Here is a 17,522-nt window from a genome sequence, read left to right as displayed (position 1 = left end):
CCTTTTAATTGCTGCAGGCAAAATTTCTGTCTAACGGCTGGTTCCAATGTTGACAACTTTTTTTTTACTTCAGGAGTCCTACTGGGAAACAGCTGGCCACTTCAAGCAGCACAAATCAGCCCTAAGCCAGAGAGAAGGTACCCATTGTCCCAATGTTAAAAGCACCTGCATAAGAAAGTTTGTGTTTAAAAGGTTAAAAAAAAACTCCCAAAGAAGACAGGAATGTCGGTCCCTGAGCCTCATTTAACAGCATCTCAAACATTTACCTAAATCTGAAGGAGGTCTCTCTCTGGGAGGCTCAGTGTCAACTTCTCTCTTAAACCAAACATCTAAACATCTGTGTCAAACTTCAGATCAAGACTTAGGAGCAGATCCTGGAAAGTGGGCAGCTCCCATCACCCCCCGCAGTCCAAAGGCCTGTATCCCCCATTGCCAAACATTGTCTTGGCATCCTTTACTGTAAACAAGAGCTGTGCAGCCCAATCGATATGTGGATTGTCATACCACATTGTCTCTGTCATACCACATGCACCTTTCTTCTCTGGCTATCTGGTTTTCCTTCCCCTTCCAGGTTTTTTCCCCCTTGGCTTTTTAGTCTCCTAGACCACCAACTCTCTTTTCCTGGGCTTTCCTAATTCCAGTGACTTGGCGGCCTTCTTCGGAGCCTGCTTGCTCCTTTCCTAGGCAATTCAGCTCATTTGCTCCTACCTACAGGTCAGCCAGTGGCAGCCAGAGACTCTTGTCTGAGCCCCCCACAATGATATCAAGACTGCTCAGCCAATCACTGCTCAAGTATTTATTGCTATCAACCACCATATGTGTTCTTAATGGATTCAACAATACAGATGGAGACAGTCCATATGGTCAGTCAAGTCATCCATGGTTAAGTAATCAAGTCACCAAACACTGACAGCACTATTCTGAGCACACCCTTCTGAGCCTCTTGACTTAGGACACTATAACTTTTATGATGGCTCTGTGGTGGCATACAAGTACGGGTAACCTTCACTTTATGAAGATTATGTTTATGAAGATGCATGCCTGGAACTGCTCCCAGATTACCTGTGTGACTCTGCTGCTCTTGCTTTCTTCAACCCCATACTGAAAACTTTCCCCCAAACTTTCCCCAGAGTACAACTCTGGTACAACTCTGCTTCCCACTTGATCAGCTGAACAATGACTCTTCCTGTTTCTTCTTACTGCTAAGACATGTTTTCTCACTGTTGTCTCTCTTATCACAAATTTTAAATTGTAATGTCATCCTGTCAGGGACCTACTTTCCCAGATGCCGCCAAATGTCACACATGCAGATGTTACTCTATTATCTAATGACAACTCTTGTGTGGGTGTGGATGTTTTTTTTGCTGTCAGGTTGCAGCCAACTTATGGGGACCCAGGAGGGTTTTCAAGGCAAGACACTAACAGAGGTGATTTGCCATTTCCTTCCTTGGCATCGTGATCCTGGAATTCCTTGGTGATCACCCGTTCAACCAGATCACTAACCAGAACTAACCTGGCTAAACTTTCCAAAGCTGGTAAGATCAGGGTAGCCTGGGCTATCCAGGTCAGGGCACAACAATTACTACAATTGTTTATTTTTTTAAGGAAAAACTGAACAGAAATAAAATTTCAAAAAGTTGTATCATTCATAGACTGATTTATTTCCCCCCCAAGAGGCTATCATCACAACTCATAAAGAATTGTTGGCTATTACCTTTGGTATTAAACACACACACACACACACACACACAAATTGTCCCCTGATATACTAGAGAAATACCTTTTTGTTAAAAATTAATTAATAATTAGAAACATAGTGTGGAACAGTTGTACTCCGTCTGCTAATTAAAAGACTTAACTTATTAGGCTTTGAGAAGTGGGAGAAAAGGAAACAAACAAGTCTAATTTGCTAGATTAATTTTATGGCCTGTTCCATTTAGTCCAATGGCACCTTTTAGTGAAAATGACAAATCTGGATTGTCAATGTATGCTTGATAAGGAAGATAAAGGTCATATATTTTAGTGTCACAGAAGGTCTTATTAAAGGAATCTTAATTACGTGAGGTATCTATGCACCATTAATTAAATACTGTCAGGAATAATTAGGTCCAGTTACTGATGGATTAATTAAAGTTGGTTTCCTATTTTATAAAGAAAAAAATCTGGAGGTCCAGTATCTGCTTCCTGGCAGGATAATTGATAATATGTCAGTGGGAGAAAAAAAGGAATCTAAACAGTCACCTTGACCAACCACATGAGAAGTAGACTATGATTGAGGGAAATCTTCCTGCCTGCCACACCTTAAAGCCGAACAGACTCTGCTTCTGACTAGGACCCCAGCAAATTCAAGAAACAGAAGCAGCGGGGGAGGGGGGGGGTTACAAGCCTGCTCTAAGTCTTGTTATGAGCAGCTGAAAAGGGATGAAAGATTCAGCACTATTCTTAAAAACTGTGGAGAAGGAATTTTAGCAAGCACAGTTTTCTTCACACCAATGACGACGACCTGCATAGCTTCTAAAATATTATTTCCTGCACAATAATTACAAGTGCAGGACCATCTCTGGATCTCTGTCCTCCCGCACTCCCCAACTCAAACATGTACAGTGTGTGCCAGTAGCAATTGTGATCCTCAATTAAAGACTGTTAGTTTCACCAAACCTTAGGCTTTATATATAATGCTATATATGCCATTTCTGGCCACCGGGGACTTGCTTTTCTTAGTACTGTACCACTGAACTGTGTAAGCTTTCTGCTTCAGCTGCAGCCAGTTTAGACAGCCTCAGGATTTGGGGAGGTAGGAAAAGTTTCATCCTAATTACCTGCATTTATTTATATGGTCTCTCTGTTTCTATTTTTGTCATCCCTTTAGAGAGTTCAAGTTTTGAAGCACTTCACAATCTACTGGATGGCACTTGTTACTTCTCTACCTACTTCTGACTGCAAATAGCTATGCAGTACGTTAAACAGGACTAACCTTTACATTGATCCTTGGTGGATCTCACTTCTACCCTTTTATCATGAAAATGGTCCTTTTGTGCCTACTCTTAATGTTTTGTCTTTTAACTAATTATCAGTTGATTCTCATATACTATAAATGCTAAGGATTTTCTCAAAAGCGAGTACAACCGATCTGTTGGGCCAATATTGTCTATGTATTTGTTGACACCAGCCCCCGCCCCCCCCCCCCCCCAAGGCAAGAGTTCTCTTTCCAGAGGCCTTCCCAATTCTTCCTCTTTTAGGCTTAACCGGTCTAGCTAAAACAATGCCTGCTTAACCCTCCCGTTCTTTGTACCAAAGCTAGGACATGAGATCTATTTGACAAGACATTTAGTTGCAGATTCATTTTTCAAAGCAACATGATAAAACATTCGTTCAATTTAACAATTATGGAATCAGAAAAGATGGTAATGCAAAAGCTGTACTCAAAACAGATAGGATCCTGATTAGTTTTACTAAGTTAGTTGACATGTAGCAAGTTTTAAAGGGCCCCCCCGCCCCCACTTTTATGATCCCATCCCTTTTGGATTCGGTGTGACTGCTGACATTTTAAACTGCACTGTGGATAAAATAGTAAGACCGAGAGTACACTTGTAACACCTGAGAAAGATTTACAAAGCAAATGATTCTTCCACCTTCAATGGCATGCTAACAGTTCAGTTCTAAAAAAACCCACTTCTCTTTCACTGATTTCAGTGCAACTTAACTCTTAAGCCATAAATGCTCCAGATTGCATCTAAGTAGGAAACCAGATTCTGATGATCTCAAAAGGTTTTTAAGGCATGCAAGTTACAACAGTCATAATAAAACATACTTGCATAAACACAAGTGCAATTAACAGACGAAGCCATACGGAGTACCTCTGCTCCCCTCCCCTGGTCTGAAGAAGATGAGCACTTACCTGGTGTCTCCTGCAATTTGCTCTAAAGATTTTTTCTAAAAGATTTTGGCAAAATGAATAATGTGGATGAAATGTAATAACGAAAGCTGAAATTCGTCCCGTTATCAGCGGCTCACATTCAAGCAGGAATCCAGAGCCAGCACAGGAGAGGAAAGAAAAGACCCTATAAGCTCTGGGATCCTCTCATTCAACTAAGATTGCTTCCTACAAAAGTTGACAATACGCTCGCGAAATCTATTGTTGATATTCAACATTTTTTAAATAGCTGAACAGAATAGACAATAAGGCAGGATGGAAAACTTGGAAAGGAGGCTGGCCTGGACTGTCAATTTAGCAAGTACAACACTGTCCAGAAAAAAAAATTGCCCAATGTATATGCAAGTCTTTCCTTTTCCAAAGCCCCCAAAATATCGATTCAAAAGTGCTTTGTCATTTCCTGTGTTTCCAACAGCACAAATATGGGCCAGGAATAAAATATATTGATTAATTGTAACCATTTGAGAATTTGTTAATTTTACATTAAAACGAGACTTGTTATCCGAGATGTTTCTGATGGAAGAGTAGCTGGTTCGACACCTTAGTATACATTCGTGTCTTGGTGGGCAAAATATATTGAAAATTGCCCAAACAAGAAATAATTTTATTTTGTACAAGAAAAGAACAGATAACTAAATAAAATAACACATTAATGAATAAATGTCCATCAATTTAAGAAAACTTTAACCCAGTAGTTTCAACGTTCCCACTTCTCAGATTGTTCTTTCCACACTGATTTCTTTGCTCAGAAATACTGGTGCATTGCAAAGGATTCTGGGACACTAGATCCTTTTTGGAATTATCATGCAGCCCCCCCCCCCCCCGTTTTTATACAGCTCCTGCTGGGCTGTTAGATTTTGACCTCACATTCATCCTGTAGAACAAGGGTAGGGTGTCTTTAGGCATTTGTGATCTACTTTGGGTTTTGTCCAGGGACAGGGCTGCCTCCCAGCACCCAGCACCATGTTCCACCCACCCTCCTTGTCACAAATGCCCTCCCAGAGACTCTGGAGCACCCCACAAATGGCAGTCCTGCCCCTGGGCTTACCAAAAAGAGCAGGGAACTCCAGGAAGCTAGAAAATACAAGGAACTGCAGAAAAATGGCAAGGGGATCTAAGCAGCAAGAGCAGGTCTCTATAGTTCCAGGTAAGAGGATAGAGGCAGCATAGCCCTAGCCAAGCTGCAATCAGCAGTCCTCTGCAGCCTTAGAGAGGACAGGACCAACACGGTCCTAGCCAGGGTGCAATCAAGGAGGAGGGTCAGGAAAGCTGAAGAGCCAGTCCCAGGTAAGCAGGGTTTGACAGACAGCTTGCCAGTCATTAGGAGGCTAGAGCAAGGAGGTTCCAGAAGGGAGGGCACCTCCTGAGAGGGATTTAAAAGGGAGGCAGGACAACAGGGAAGAGGTTGGTGTGATGCATGGGCTCAGGACTGCAGGAGTGACATTAACTGCCAAATGGAAGTACAGAGCCTATGAACAGAACATTTGAATTTACAAAGCTAGAATTAACACTAATGATAGTTGCCTTAATAGTTAAATGTCTTAATAGTTAATCTGTGCTCAGTGCTCTTGAGTTTGGAAACAAACATACATGGAGGACTGGGGAATCAAACTCAGTTCTCCAGATCAGCATCTACCTGCTCTTAACCACCACACCATGCTGGCTTGTGTGACTGTGTGAAAGGTATCTGAGTATGGCCCCCGAGGGGTCCAATTGATCCTTGTTCCAGGCCTTAGTAAACTCCCTAGGGGTAATTCTCAGATTGTGGAACAAATCTTTCTATGAGGGTGGAGACACAAACATCCACTGAGTACCTTCACGACCACAACAGTTTGAATTTTCTAATCTCTGAATCTTTAGTTAATTAATTTGACACAGGATGGAGTTGTTAGGGGAAGGTCAATGGCTCAGAGGCAGAATATTTGCTTTGCATGTAGAACGCCCCAGGTTCTATCCCCAGTATCCCCAGTTAAAAGAATTAGGTAGCAAGTGATGGGATAGATCTCTGCCTGGGACCCTGGATAATCACATCCAGTTAGAGCAAATGATACCGATCTTGATAGACCAGTGGTGGCGAACCTATGGCACGGGTGCCAGAGGTGGCACTCACAGCCCTCTCTGTGGGCACGCACAAACAGAGTTCATCATGTGGGGGGGGAATCACCTCCCCCCACACACACATCTGGGCTGGGCTGCTGGGCTCGATTATTAGCATTAAACCTAAGACCTAGTTTTGGGGAAGCAGTATAGGTAACTTTGTTAAGCGCTGTTAAACTCCACTAATTTTCATGCAAAGAACTAAAACGCGATCTCTACCTGAGAGTAAGCTCGGTTGCTGGCAATGTGGCTTGCTTCTGAGTAAACCCTGAGTAAACCCTACGGTTGTGATTCACCCGTTCGAAGAGTTGCATGGTTGCTTCAAAGCAAAGCCAACAACTACCACCAAGCTTACTCCCGAGTAACGCACGCCTCAGAGCCAACCATTTTTTCTAAACTAAAACCTCAGTATTCAGGTTAAATTGCGGTGTTGGCACTTTGCGATAAATAAGTGGGTTTTGGGTTGCAGTTTGGGCACTCAGTCTCAAAAAGGTTCGCTATCACTGTGATAGACCAATGGTCTGATTCAGTGTAAGGCTGCTTCATTTGGTCATGCTACTGTACTTTGATCCATCCTTTCCATCTGGCGAATCTACTATTGCCTCCCCAGAGTACTCACAAGACTTTTCATTGGAGATGCCAAGTATTGTAACCCGGACCTTCGGTTAACCAAGCAGGTGCTCTACAATAGGCTGACACCAGAGTTAAGATTAAAGCCCCAGTCTACAGATACTTGCCTAATATAGCAGTAAGGATTTCTATGTGCTCATTTGATGATCAGCCCCTGGATTGACCAAGGCAGAAGGTAGAATAAATTTAGAAAGAGATCCTTGGATTCAAAAAGTATGTGAAGAAATGCTGGTATTAAAATATTAAATTAAAAGTTGCCAACTCCTAGTGAAATCTTCAGAAGTAGTTATAGAAACAAATCAATGGGTGCATCCATAGTTTTGTATCCTTCTGCATTTACAAAGGACAAAAAGTCCAAATCCCCATTATTCTATCTATCAGGATTCTCCAGTTGCTTACTATAATTTAGGAAATTAGGTCTACAAGGAAATTGCAGGGTTGCCCTTTAGAAGGGATATGAGAGGTTATATTATGCTGCAACCCAATGGTCAGCAAAGCACTTTGCAAGGTTGCTGTTGGCAAATTCACAACACCATGCTTGTTAAGGAACTATCATAAATGGTGTATGCAGCCTCAATTTAACGATAACATTACATTGGTTTTTTCTCTCTTCTCTGAGCCTCGCATGGAGACTGTGAATTTGTGGGAAAGAGATATTCAATACCAGGGCATTTGCGAACAATGAAGAAAATGACAGATCTCTGTTCGGAGGGTATAACACCCACCTTGTCTGTATTTCCCTTGTATTCATTTAAAAGGCTGCCAATCCCTCATTTTCAGATAAGTATGGGACATTACATGTATTCAGTGGCTGTTTAAGTTATTTTAAAGTTTTAGGTTACTGCTTTAATTGCAAAGTCTTAATTTCCTGCTCTTACCAAAGCCACGATATGAATTCTGTTCTCATTGTTATAATTTCCTGATACAACCCGGCTACAATTTAGCACTCAGCTGAATTCCATTATAAAAATTCCTCTTATATCACAAAGAATATAGCACAGAAAATGCTTACCTAGCACGGAAGGAGGACTTGTCATCTAGTTCACTTGATTGCTATGGTTGCATTTTTGGGCAATTGGTAAAAGAAGAGATTCCCTCTAGCAAGATAATGCAAAAAAAAAATCTGCATTTTCTCAATGAGTGACACACCAGGGATATCAGAGATAGAGAAACACATGACCTTCACAAAAGTTAATTAAATTTAGGAGAATAAAAATTCAAACCAGTTCTTTTTAAGAAGTCAGTATTACTGACAGTTCCTGCAATCCCAACTGATAAAAGAGGAATAATGCTTCTTTTCCTGTGGAAACTCTCCTTGAAAAATGCTCACCTTTGGAGTAAAAGATTTTGATTCTACTGTTTTTTTCTGGGGAAATATACTTCTGTCCCAAGTAGTTTTGATCAAAACAGGAACAGAATAAATGGGAAAAGGCAATTTCACTCAATATATGATTTATGTGGCATTCTGAAAATTTTATAATTAATGGTCGGCGGGAACCCTGCTTGCCAACCCATGTGGTTAGGGCCCAAGGCATCTCCACCACCTTTGTGCGAAGGACACACAGATTAAAAAAAATCCAACCCCCCGCCCCCATCTTCTGCTTTTTCAGAAATCTTTTCCTATCACAGGAAAAAGTTTGATGGTAGTAAACAAAAGGATATATCGTTTATTGCTTCAGTGATATTTTTGCTTTTCCAGTGACTGATTTTGTCTATTCCTATGGCTGTGTATGATTTGTCCATGTGTGGCCCACAATACATTGGAAGGAAATCTGGTAGGATACAACCAAACGTTAAAAGAAATTTAACTCAATAGCTAGATGTACTGATTAGCCCTTGATACTGTGATCTATTAGGTTGGAGGCAGATATTTAATATTTTTTTCAGTTGGAAGCAGCATGAAAGAAGGATTGTTGCTTATGATAATCCTATTCCTACATTACTTCTGGTAAGCAGGGAGCGTGGGGTTTTCTATGGTATTTGGATAATGCTGGCTGTATGTCTTCTGGGCCCAGTTGATTAAAATATTTTCATTAATTAAATGTGATTGTTTCTACTGTTAACTCCAATATTTTCCTATTTTTTTTCCCAGCTGGCATAAACTTCAGAGGAGGATTTAGAAGTGGGTATCTCTGTTTAGGACTGCACTTTTAGGGTGCAGCTGAAGGCATCTTCTCTCACACTGGGTATATTTATGATTATCATTTCAACAGCTTTCTTGAATACAGCATATTGTATAATGTCATGTGTTCATTAAAATATTGTAGATTAATCATAATGCTTATTATGCTCTGAACGTATTAAAATTTAGAACTGACAAGAAAATATGCATTGCACATAGTTCAGTTTTTCAAAATACTTTCCTACCTCTGCCCCAAGAGGTCCAGACCTGGGGTTGCCATAAATTTCCTGTAATTTGACAGCACTCTACAAACACGCACACACCCTGGCTTCAGCGTGGTGTAGCGCTTAAGAGCAGGTGCACTCTAATCTGGAGAATCTGGTTTGATTCCCCGCTCTGTCACTTGAGCTGTGGAGGCTTATCTGGTGAACCAGATTAGCTTGTGCCCTCCAACACCTGCCAGCTGGATGACTTTGGGCTAGTCACAGTTCTTTGGAGCTTTTTCAGCCCCACCAACCTCACAGGGTGTTTGTTGTGGGGGGGGGGGGGGAGGAGGAAAGAAGATTGTAAGCCCCTTTGAGTCTCCTTACAGGACAGAAAGGGGGGATATACATCCAAACTCTTCTTTTTCTTCCAAACATCTGGAAATTCTGCATCTCTGCAGAGAACAACTGACAGTCAGGCATATGCAGTTTTCTATGTGGTGCATGGTAAAGACTGCTTTCCATTGTTGTTCTCTGTATTCGTGTCCCCTCTTCAGAAGTTCTTTCCTACTTACGCCAATTACTACTGCGTTGGTCAAAAAATGCCCATAAAATGTCTAGGTAGTTCCTTGGAATTACAATTTAAAAACCAAGTTTCAGAAACAGGGTCTTACACCCACTCCTCTGTGCTTTCTTGGATAACCAGTAATGGGAATTGTGATCTACTGTGTTCAACGAATACATGCATGCTGTCCATAGGGTAACTTGCCCAGGGAGATTTGTCAAGAAACATCTCCACAGTGAAATAATGACATTACAAAACTTTATAGAGATAGGTGGTACAGAGAACTGGTTGGTTTTGAGAGGACTATGGGAAAGAATAAAGGTGTCGAGAATTAAAGGTGAATGTATAATGGCAAATTGCTTGGAAATCTACGAAAAAAGGCGCGGAAAAGTTTTAGGTCAAAAATATAATTTGATGATTGATGATAAGGAATTTATGATAAGAGCTATGAAACAAAAATGGGAGAAGGATGGCACTCTAAATGATGAAAAAATTGAAAGAATAATGGCTAGCATGAGAAAAATACAAATTGAAAAATATATAGAGTTAGAAAGAAAGTTGATTTTAAAATGGTATAGAACTCCCAAACAACTTGCATATATGGTTAAGGGATTATCCCCAAAATGTTCGCACTGTGGAGACCAAGATGCACATTATAGCCATATGTGAATTGAATGCAAAGAAGTAAAAAGATTTTGGGAAAAGGCATTGCTATGGATAGAGAAATTGGTGAAAAATAAAGTGGAATTAAGAAATGATCTATTATTTATGGGAATAATTGATGATGAAAAAATAGATATACAATATAGAAATATGTATAAAACGTTGATTAGAGCAATACATGCAGTGGATAGAAAGATAACAAAAAATGGACAATTCAGAAATGGTTGGAATATATATGGGAACAAGTGACATTAGACATTTTTGAAATATTATCAAAGAATAAAACTTGGCAAGAAAAACAGAATGAAATAATGAAGATAAGGAGAAGTTATGAGAATTGGATGAAGGAGACGGGAGTCAAAGAAGACACATGGATAAGAAGACAACAACGAATGAACTTACTGCTGTTTGGTTAAAGAAAAGTAAAACATAATATTAGGGGAGGGTGGGAGGAAAAAAAGGGAAAATGTATTGTTTGGAAATTATATCAGAAAGATGTAAATAGAACGATTATTTCAAACTAAACAATAAAAATATTTTTTTTTAAAAAAGAAACATCTCCACTGAGTTATCCTGTGGCTAACACTGAACCTGGGCCATCTGTAGACTGATTGATCCAGAGAAAAGGTCTATGTTCAGAGGGAGGGGATTCTTCTGCAGACCTGAGGCACTTGGGTCATTGGGGCACTTAAAAACAGAAGGGAGGTAATTTTGCCCAAACAGAGGAAAGTTGTTCGTACAGTGGCAGAGAGGTGGTGAGTGGTAGGCTGGCGGACTCTGTGTGTGTGTGTGCTTGCGTGCGTGAGTGAGTGAGTAAGATTACACCTCCCCATGAATTAGCCTTGGGGAAGGAGAGGCAGCCCATATCAGCTGGGCCTGTGGAGGAGGGGGACCTGAGAGGGAGTGAGTGGTGGCAAGGAGCATACCAGGGAAGGGCAAGAGAGTGAGTGAATGGTGCATCAGTGGTCTGCTGATGCCACGGGGATTCTGCTGCCCCAGAGAGTCTCACAGCTCCCTGCCTGTAAATGTCTGCAGAATGTGGCTTTGGGTGCATAATCCACTTCCAATCTGGAAAAAAAAAGGCTGTGTGAGTCCATATTCTACACAACACATTGCCCTGCCACCTCGCTGGATAGGTCTTAGGGTTCATGTAATGTGGTTTTAGAATGTTGTACTAGGGAGAACCAAGTCTGGATCCTCAGGCAACCATGAAACTAACAATGAGTCACTCTCCGTTTATCTTAACTCACAGGATGGTTGTGAGGATTGAATGAAGGCGGGGAGAACACCTAAGCTGCACAGCGTAGGTGGGTTAGAAATTAAAAAGCATCCGTTGTATAAAACAGGAAGAATCAGTGCTTCGAATCATTTTGGAGAACTCCAAATTTATGGTGTATGGGCATAGAATTTGGAGTCTGTTGGTACAGATGATGATTATTTTTCATAGATGCATAGAGACCACAAGGGTCATCCAGTCCAACCCCCTGCCATGCAGGAATACACAATCAAGGCACCCTTGACAGATGGTCATCCAGCCTCTGCTTAAGAACCTCCAAAGAAGGAGACTCCGCCATTCTCCAAGGCAGTGTATTCCACTGTCAGACGGCCCTTACCATCAAGAAGTTCTTCCTAATGTTTAGGCAGGATCTCTTTTCCTGTACTTTGAATCCATTACACCTTATCCTAGTCTCTGGAACAGCAGAAAACAAGCTTGCTCCATCTTCAACATGACGTCCCTTCAAATATTGAAACATGGCTATCCTGTCGTCCCTTAACCTTCTCTTCTCCAAAACAAACATACCCAGCTCCCTAAGCATGTTTTAAATGCACTGTACAGATATACGTGGCAGCTTATATCACACATCAAAACACATAAACAAAAACTGAGAGTAGGGAAACTTATGGGAACAAATTTCTTAACATAGGTTGGGAGTTTGAACTGTACGAAGAACTTCAAACACTGATTGGTGCTTTGCTAATGTAAACTTTCCAAAATATGCATGTAAAAAATAAAGGTATGCCTGGAAAAGACATTGCAAATTCTGGTTGAAATAGTTAATAGGTAGAAAATCTCATTTAAAAAATGAACAAATTTTCCCAATGGATTCCAACGTAGTTTCCCCTCCCCTTCTATAAAAGAGTGGGGGGAAAGGAGGAAGAAAAATTCATGTAATAAACAAGGGTGTTTGGAGTTTTCTATTTTTTGGCAACAAATGAAGTTGAGTATCTGTAAAGCAAGGCCAAGTTACCTATGCTGGCTGTTACAATGTATTTGATTATTATTTTTAATTCAAAAAAAATGCAGATAATCTTGTCCTGCAAAAATACTGCATTTTCAAATTCTCCGGAGAGCTGACAGGCACCCTGGATCTCTTAGAGTCGAAGCTGGTAGGAGCGCGTGCTCCTTGTCAAAATTTAATGAGAGGACCAGTTCTAAAATAATTGAATTTTCATATCAGAGCGAACCAGGATTACTCAGACAATAAAAATGCTGAGTCCTGTACTGTTACTGGCGAATACCTTTTGCTTTGCTCATGAAATCAGTATGTAAATGTACGGGACTTGTATTTAAGGCATCTTATGCATTTAGAGTTGTAGTACCAGCAATAATTTCAAATGGTACCCCTGATAAGTAGCGAGCGCTTCTCTCCTGCCTCTGTCCCCCCCTCCCTTTTATAATGTTCCAGCTGTAATTTGTTTGGCGATTCAGGATATGCAGTGGGTTTATATTTTATATAAATGTTAATGTAGTTGCCGTTTAATTATGTTTCATAACTTTTAGCGTTTCAAAAAGAGACAGAGAATGTAACATTTAAAGATTTCCCCATCAGATTTTCTTGAGTGGAAGCAGCATGTACAGGAAAAAAATTATCCCCATCATCTTTGCCTCATTTGATGTTTTTTCAAGATGTGGGGGTCATCAAATCTCAATGTGGAGTTTGAAGACCCTCTACTTAATTCCCCTTTGCCTTCAATTGCTGCCATAAGGTATATTATTTTGGCACCATTATTTTGCATCCGTTATTCTCCTGGGTCTGGATTAAAGTTGTAAACATGACAACAGTTCTGTGAGTAGTTTAGGTTGTGAGAGAGTGACTCTCTCCACTTAATCCAGAAACTTTCTATGATAGAATGGAGATTCAACCCTGGGTTTCTCAGATCCTAGTAAGATTGACAACTTTGACTTGGGACATTTCTGGATATATGGGGCGAGTACCTCAAGATGGCAGAATTTGAGGAAGGGAGAGTGTTTAGAAGGGGTGTGTTGCTTAAGAGACTTGTGGGTAGAGAGTGGGGATAGTGGGGTTTTGTTAGGGGAGGGACCTCAATGGGGTACAATACCAGAGAGCCCACTCTTTGAAGTAGCCATTTTCTCCAGGGTAACTGATCTCTGCACTTTGGAGGCCAGTTGTACTTCTGAGAAAACTCCAGGCTCTCCATCTGGAGGTGGACAATATTAGATCCTAATCTTAATTCAACAATCATGCACAGATCACATCACGGTAACAGACTTGTAGTTGTAGACAGGTTCCCTTGGGTTCTGGGTGTCCTGTAAACCCCCCCCCCCATTTTCTACTTCCTATAACCATTGTACTTTCTAGTTGAATTATGAGACACCCTTCATTTCTGTTTTGCTTTTGTGTCCAGGAATACTTTTCCCCTTCTCTATTATTATCAAAAGTCAGGTACCAATGAAGGTAGATGGTAGCAGGCTGAGGATGAACCAGCAGCATTGACAGCAGTTCATTCCGTGTTTGGCATTACTTACAAAAGTTTTATAATCCTGTTAATAGGAGCAGACGTCCAGGTAAAATGGGATAATTGTCTCCCTTCACTTGCACTGGCAAAATCTAGTCCTTGTCACTAATTTTTCTTGTTTCTACTTCATCAGCATAAAAGTTCTGATCCAGAACACCTTCAGCATTGTGTGTGTGTGTGTGTGTATGTGTGTGTGTGTGTACTCTCATCTGGAAAAATTTTACAAAATGGTTATGCTACTCACAATTTAAACAGTTACGTTTTCCAAATACTTTGCTATGTTAAGAAACTTTTTATGTTCCACCATTGTGCATGCTTCTCTCTTTTTCACCTCTCCCTCCCCTCCACTATCAGTTTTTGATGAATATATTTCTGTTTTCAGAGATGAGTGCCTTGCATTGTGCTCTTTTAAGTTATGGCCACCTTCAGCTCAGAGTCCAAACCTTTATCTAATTTGTTTCTAGTTATCTGCTGAATTATCTGGTAATCTTATGGTAACTCACAACTTCACTAATATATTTTTTGGTTCAGCAATGCTGCCATAGGCTGCCTTGCTTCCTTAGAGTGCTGCTCTCCCAGATCCCTTGTCTAGATCAAGATCTAACTGTAGATCAGGGGTCTGCAACCTGCGGTTCTCCAGATGTTCATGGACTACAATTCCCATCAGCCCTGCCAGCATGGCCAATTGCATGGCCAATTGACCATGCTGGCAGGGGCTGATGGGATTTGTAGTCCATGAACATCTGGAGAGCCGCAGGTTGCAGATCCCTGCTCTAGATCAATAAAATGCCCTTTACTTTAAATCAGTGCATATTCAGTGCTTTGCAACACTGCAATATTTCTGGCTCTACTGAAATTGACACACTGCAATATTTCTGGCTCCACTGAAATTGACACACTGCAATATTTCTGGCTCCACAGACAAAGACTAACTTAATGAAGAGTGGCTTAAAGCAACTTTAATAGTAACAACAACTTAGATATCTTGAACGAAGTACTGGTATCTAAACCTTCCAGTAAAACAAACTAACGTTGTGAACCTTAGGCATGTCTCCAAAGCCACCTGTTTCAAACACTGGAAGGGAATGCCTGTAAATTGTAAATTCTGTCACTACCTTTTGATCCAGCAAAGTAGCTTTTGTGTGCTCATCTGTGAAGCACAGATGATGTAGGTGTTTTATCTGAATATACATGTCAGAACACATGAAACTATTTTCCACTGAGTCAATCCACTGGTCAGTCAAAGTCAGTCTGTTTACTTTAATTGGCAGGATCTCTCCAAGAGCTCAGGTTGAAGTCATTCATATCACTTACTACCCAATTATTTAACTGGAGATATTGCATGGCCCTTCCTAGACTTGCCAACTCCAAACCAGGATATTCTTAGAGATTTCGGGCTGGACCCTGGAGAAGGAGGGGAGGCAGCTTAGTGGGTATCATGCCATTCAGCCGACCTTCTAAAGCAGCCATTATTTCCAGTGGAATTGGAATATCTCCTGGCCCCACATGGAGATTGTGAAATCAATAAATGTTGTGCCAAAAAGCACACAGTACCCAAGTGCCATGTTTTATATGTATTAAAGTATTGAATATTCAAGAAACAATCTTTTGACCTATCAGGAGGTTGGCAACCCTACCCCATCCCCATGTGTCTCACAGGCCCCCCAGATCCTATTGGACTTCGTGGATGCATTTATGCTGATGGCAATGTGCGCCCCATCCTCACCCAGATGCGCTAGATTTTGTGAAAGAAAGTGGAATGGGTTTGTGGCCCAAATGTTAGAGTTGGTTCCTATGTTCCTATATGCATAGGCCTGGCATTCTCCTGGAATTGCAGCTGATGCCCTGATCTGTTCCCCTGGAGGAGAGGGAAGCTTTTGGAGAGTGGACTCTGTGGCATCACATCTCTGCTGAGCTCCTCCCCACCGACAACTCTGCTGTTCCCAGAAAGCATCCCTCGAGTCTTCAGGAATTTCTCAAGCTATTGCTAACCCTATCATTTCATGACTTGCAAATATGAATGAGCCATTGCAAATGCCCGGTTCTCCAGGTTAGAGTCTGCTGCTCTTAACCATGACAATACATTGGCTCTCAAGGGCAAAAACTACCCTTGCTAAAATCCACAGATATGAAATTATAATCTGATATAGTGTGGGAACAGACGTATTGTACATAATTAACATAAATTCAATCGTTTCTGTCACAGTTACTTAGATAAGTGGATTACATTGATCTGACTACCATATCACTAAAGAGATATCACATGTACAAAACGGTTGTACTAGACTAGGGTGTTGTGGGTTTTCCGGGGTATATGGCTGTGTTCTAGTAGTTAAATGGCCATACAACCCGGAAAACCCACAACACCCTAGTGATTTCGGCCGTGAAAGCCTTTGACAATACGTAGTACTAGACTCTTCACAACAATAATCACTCCTATTTCCACAATTCTACAAGGAAGCACTGATTCAACATTTGACAATGTTTTCTCCAGTTGAAACCAAAAAGGAAGAACTATGGCCGTTTCCGCACGGGCAGAAAATGACGGCCTGGAGACGGTAAAAACACCGTCTCCAGGCTGCCATTCGCACGAGGGGCGCAGCTGCAGCGCAGCCGCGCCGCCCTCGCGCCGCCCGCCCGGCCTGGAGCCGGCGTTTTTCCAGAGCGCTTCCTAGCGCTCTTTTTGGGGAAACGCCGCAGTGAAGCCGCTGCCGAGCGAACGGCAGCGGCTTCACTTCGACTTCCCCACCCGGCACTCACCTTGTCCCTGGGCCTCCGGCGCGTCGCCAAGGCCTGGGGACACGCCCCCCCTGCCCTGGGATGTGCACCTGGTGGAGGGATGGTATTTTTGGATCAGGACTTTTGGGAAGAGCATAAAAATCATTTGAATGAACTCTACATGTGTTAGCCTTTGAGGACAACTTAGAAATTTCAGCTGGTACAGAACACAACACCATGGTGGATTTAAGCAACCAGGAACGCTGCAGGGCCAGAGCGTGTCCCCGAGGCCTCCGCAACTTTGCGCCCGGAGGCCCAAGAGGACTAAGCCGGGTGCAAATGGCGAGCGCAGCGCTCTGCGGTGCCAGCTGCCCGCCTCTTCCTGGGACCATCCATGCGGATGGTCCCAGCGTCTTCGGGTCGGCGCGAGAAGCGCCGACCCAGCCGTTTCCGCTGCCATGCGGAAACGGCCTATGAGAGAACAAGTAAGTTCAAAACACTTAAAAACAGTGGTTCTCAAGCTGTGGGTCAGGACCCCTTTGGGGGTTGAACGATGCTTTCACAGGGGTCACCTAAGATTCTCTGCATCAGTGTTCTCCATCTGTAAAATGGATAAATGTTAGGGTTTGGGGATCACCACAACATGAGGAACTGTATTAAAGGGTCACGGCATTAGGAAGGTTGAGAACCACTGCTCAAGAAGATTATACCAAAGAGCTTTACTCTACTTTTTACTGTCACTAGGAATCGAACTACTAAAACTGTCATGCATATAAGCACAACAAATGGACATATTACTTTGCCTTTGTAATCAATGAATCTAAAACTTAT

The 17,522-nt window shown here is 41.8% G+C and overlaps 1 long non-coding RNA gene across 4 annotated transcripts in view; it reads right to left on the bottom strand.

Annotated features, from left to right (window-relative positions):
• LOC125442859 overlaps positions 1-4,072 on the bottom strand; it is an 84,206-nt gene extending 80,134 nt beyond the window's left edge. For all 4 annotated transcript variants that reach the window (XR_007246044.1, XR_007246042.1, XR_007246043.1 and 1 more), the window contains exon 1: positions 3,899-4,072. This is a non-coding gene — a long non-coding RNA (uncharacterized LOC125442859). The remainder of the gene's footprint in view (positions 1-3,898) is intronic.
• Between the last annotated feature and the right edge of the window lie 13,450 nt (positions 4,073-17,522).

This window comes from Sphaerodactylus townsendi, linkage group LG13, assembly GCF_021028975.2.
Source record: "Sphaerodactylus townsendi isolate TG3544 linkage group LG13, MPM_Stown_v2.3, whole genome shotgun sequence".
NCBI classification, from domain to species: domain Eukaryota; kingdom Metazoa; phylum Chordata; class Lepidosauria; order Squamata; family Sphaerodactylidae; genus Sphaerodactylus; species Sphaerodactylus townsendi.
The sequence above is the reverse complement of the archived record's forward strand: the minus strand, read 5'-3'. Positions and strand labels throughout refer to the sequence as shown.